At 51.2% G+C, this 4,204-nt stretch overlaps 1 protein-coding gene across 2 annotated transcripts in view; it reads right to left on the bottom strand.

Annotated features, from left to right (window-relative positions):
• Positions 1-4,204, bottom strand: part of FLYWCH2 (FLYWCH family member 2) — a 32,680-nt gene that overhangs the window by 7,747 nt on the left and 20,729 nt on the right. For both annotated transcript variants that reach the window (XM_037732245.1, XM_017511110.1), the window contains exon 2: positions 338-438. The gene's annotated coding sequence lies outside the window, so the exon portion shown is untranslated. The remainder of the gene's footprint in view (positions 1-337; positions 439-4,204) is intronic.

The raw sequence follows: 4,204 nt of genomic DNA, 5'->3' as shown, positions 1-4,204 counted from the left end.
TTTCACCATGTTGACCAGGATGGTCTCGATCTCTTGACCTTGTGATCCACCCGCCTCGGCCTCCCAAAGTGCTGGGATTACAGGCTTGAGCCACCGCGCCCGGCCAACTTCATCCATGTTAACAGACACTAGTGTCCCTGGGCACCAAGCATCAGAGCTAAGCACTTTGGGGACATGAGTTCAGTTTGTGTCATCACAGGGAACATGGGCCAAGCACCTGCCAGCACTTTGCAGGCCACAGCACTGCAGCTGGTCCTGGCAGGTGGGACAACCAGATCCAGCTGCATCCCCATCTGCAGGCCCACAGGCTCACCAACCCGCTGGTTTTCACACCAACCTTGTGTCTGAGCTGGTACTGATGCTGCCCTGGCTGTGTAGAGACAGTGAAGTGGAGGTGTCGTGGATCCCACGGTCACTGAGGGCTCCTTGGCTTTTGGCCTGGAGAAGCAGAAAGGATGGGTTATAACCCTGTAGGGTCAAGTACCAGGCTGTGGCTGGCCTGGAGACTCGGTCCTGGGGTGTTACAGCACCAATGTGGGTTGGCCTTTCTGTCTTGTGGGGGACGACTGGGTGGTGGGTGGATGACGGGGTCTTTCCCAGCCTACAGCATTAGCCTAGACACAAGACTGCAGGCTGGGCAGCCACCTGTCCAGGATCCAGGCAGGACAAGGCCCAGAGACGCTCACTTTTCCCACAGAGTCCATCTCCCAACCTGGGCTTGAGGTTCTTATGGCTTCCTTGGACCCCTCCCAATTTGTCTGGCCCGAGGGGTCCATGCCCAGCACCCTGGTGTTTTCTTTTCTTTTTTTTGAAACAAAGTTTTGCTCTTGTTGCCCAGGCTAAAGTGCAAGAGTGCAATGGCATGATCTCAGCTCACCACAATCTCTGCCTCCCAGATTCAAACCATTCTCCTGCCTCAGCCTCCCAAGTAGCTGGGATTATAGGTGCCTGCCACCATGCCCAGCTAATTTTGTATTTTTAGTAGAGACGGGGTTTCACCATGTTGGTCAGGCTGGTCTCGAACTCTGACCTCATGATCTGCCCACCTCGGCCTCCCAAAGTGCCGGGGGTACAGGCGAGAGCCACCGCGCCCAGCCCTCCCTGGCATTTTCTACGACCCTATTGTCCATGAAAGGGACCTGAAGATGCAGGGCTGGGATAGGGGGTTGGGGGCCTTGTCCTGCGTGCTCCCCTCTGCAGTCCCCTGACCACTAAATAAAAGGAGTTTGAAGCCCCACTCCAGGACTACCTTCTTGAAGGGGTGGGTACTCGAAGAAATGTGCCAGGCAGCAAGTCACACGCCTACAGAGTACCACAGGGATCGGGGTCCCGTTATCCACCCACCCACCTCTGGACTAGCCAATCCCAGTTCCTCCTGTGCGGCCCTTCAAGCTCTGCTCATCTGCCTCACGGGGCGATGTGGGTATGCCGGGGACCTGGGCAGACCTGGGAACTTGCAGTGGCAAAGACCCCACCAGCCACTCTGAGGTGGAAAAGGGTTACCAGAGGCTCAACCAAATAGCGCCCCGCTTCATGCGCTGATTGGCTCCAGTGCACGTCCCTCTGGCTGCCACTCTCCCCTGGGCTCCCATGCCCTGCAGCATGAATGGGCAGTCCGGCATGAATAAATGCCAGGTTCCCTGACCCCGCGTCCAAGTCCACCCCAGGTCCTCTAGCGCCTCCCATTGTATCGATTCTGCCACCGCAGTGCCCCCAGACTCCAAAAATGATGCGGCCTCTTGCACACCCAGTGTACAAATTCCTGCAAGATACAGCGGTCGGGTCAGTCCCCACGAGGCTGGCAGGGACCCAGACTCACCAGCCTCCTCCAGGCCGGCAGCACTTCCCGAGAACTCCACACTGACACTGACCCCTGGCCTGCGTGCCTCCTTATATTATGTTAGTGCAAAAGTAATTGTGGTTTTGCCACTGCAATGACAAAACCACAATTAATTATGCACCAACCTAATATTTGGCACCTGAGGCACCTCCTTGCCATTCCATAGTCCCGGCTCTGTGGCCTGGCCAACTCTGAGCTGTAGGAAAGGGCCCCAAAGTGACATCAGCTTCATCTCAAATTTAAACCCCAGAGTAAAGGAACAAGACAGCCTTAACTACTGCCCAAAGAGAAAAGTCAGGAAAATTAAAAAATCTTAAGCTGTAACAAGAAGGGAATCCTGAAATATGTAAATTGGGCTCTTTCATATTGTGAAATATATATTTGGTCTTTGGCCCTCCCAGTATATAATTCCTAAAATTCCTGGAATCTCCAAAGTGATGTCTTTTTGTATGTTCACGCACTGACTGATGACGAGCAGCCCCCGAGGTGCTTCAGTGGGGCTGGTCACCAGAAAGACCAAGTGTAAATAAGCTTTTGTTTTTGTTTCTTTTTTTTTGAGACAGGGTCTTGCTCTGTCTCCCAGGCCAAAGTATAGTGGTATGATCTCGGCTCACTGCAACCTCCACCTCCTGGGTACAAGCAATTCCCCTGCCTCAGCCTCCCAAGTAGCTGGGATTACAGGTACACACCACCATGTCCAGCTAATTTTTGTATTTTTAGTAGAGATGGGGATTCACCAAGTTGGTGAGCCTGGTCTTGAACTCCTAACCCCAAGTGATCCACCTGCTTCAGCCTCCCAAAGTGCTGGGATTACAGGCGTGGCATTGTTTGAGTTCTTTAAACTGCTCTAGCAAATAAACCACGCCTGGCATTGTTTGAGTTCTTTAAGCCACTCTAGCAAATAATTTAATCCAAGGAACTGGTCATAAGAATCTGAGATCATAGCTGGTGGGTCAGAAGAGTGAGCAAGACGACCTGGGGCTTGCAATTAGCATCTGAACACAGGGATGTCTCCATGGTTTGGGGCCTCACCTGCAAGATCTGACGCTATCTCTAGATGGATGACATTGGCATTGGATTTGTATGCTGCATAACTGACTACTTGCTCATTAGTGGGAAAGAAATCCCCACATTTGGTTGCAGAAGCCTTCTGTGCTGGGTGACAAAATTGAAAAAGTACTTTGAGTTTCTGTGTGTCTTACTGGCTGGCTCCAAAAAACTGTAAATGACTACCCAAAACTCAGAAAAAAAAGAGCAACTGTAAATGACATGATACCTACACAGGTCCATAGAGGTCTAACTGACACACAGTACAGCAGGGCTACTTCTGAGTGGCTTGGTAAAGGGGCAGGGGCAGGTCTGGAAGCTTCCTGCTGCTGCCTCCACCTGCCTCTGCTCTGCCCTCTGTCCTCTGAGCTCCAGTAACAAGTAGCTTCCTTCAATAAAGGCCCTTAGAGGCTGGGCATGGTGGCTCACGCCTGTGGTTAGACCATTTGGGGTCAGGAGTTCAGGACCAACCTGGCCAACGTGATGAAATCCCATCTCTATCAAAAACGCAAAATTTAGCCAGGTGTGATGGCACATGCCTGTAGTCCCAGCTACTCAGAAGCCTGAGGAATGAGAATTGCTTGAACCCAGGAGGTGGAGGCTACAGTGAGTCACAATCACACTATTGCACTCCAGCTTGGGTGACAGAGTAAGACTGTCTCACAAAACCAAAAAACAAAAAACAACCCCACCAATCAGATTGGATTAGGGCTTACCATATAACTTCGTTTTACCTTAACACTCTTTTATTTTTCTTTTCTTTCTTTATTTTTATAGAGATGAGGTCTCGCTATATTGCTTAGGTTTGTCCCAAACTCCTGGGTTCAAGCAATCCTCCTGCCTGGGACTCCCAAAGTGCTGGTTATTTATCTGAGACAGGGTATTGCTCTGTTGTCCAGCCTGGAGCGCAGTGCCATGATCATAGCTCACTGATGCCTTATCTCCCAGGTTCAAGTGATCCTCCTGCCTCAGCCTCTTGAGTAGCTGGAACTACAGGTGCACATCACCATGCCCAGCTAATTAAAAAAAAAAGATTTTTTTTTTTTAAGGGACAGGTCTCACTATGTTGCCCAGGCCAGTCTCAAACTCCTGGCTTCAAGCAATCCTCCTACTTTGGCCTCCTGAAGTGCTGGAATTAAAGGCATGAATCACCACATCCAGCCCCTTAGCACCTTTTTAAAGATCCAATATTCAGGCCGGGCACGGTGGCTCACGCCTATAATCCCAGCACTTTGGGAGGCCGAGGCGGGTGGATCACGAGGTCAAGAGATCGAGACCATCCTGGTCAACATGGTGAAACCCCGTCTCTACTAAAAA

This window comes from Cebus imitator, unplaced genomic scaffold (assembly GCF_001604975.1).
Source record: "Cebus imitator isolate Cc_AM_T3 unplaced genomic scaffold, Cebus_imitator-1.0 Scaffold444, whole genome shotgun sequence".
NCBI lineage: Eukaryota > Metazoa > Chordata > Mammalia > Primates > Cebidae > Cebus > Cebus imitator.
The sequence above is the reverse complement of the archived record's forward strand: the minus strand, read 5'-3'. Positions and strand labels throughout refer to the sequence as shown.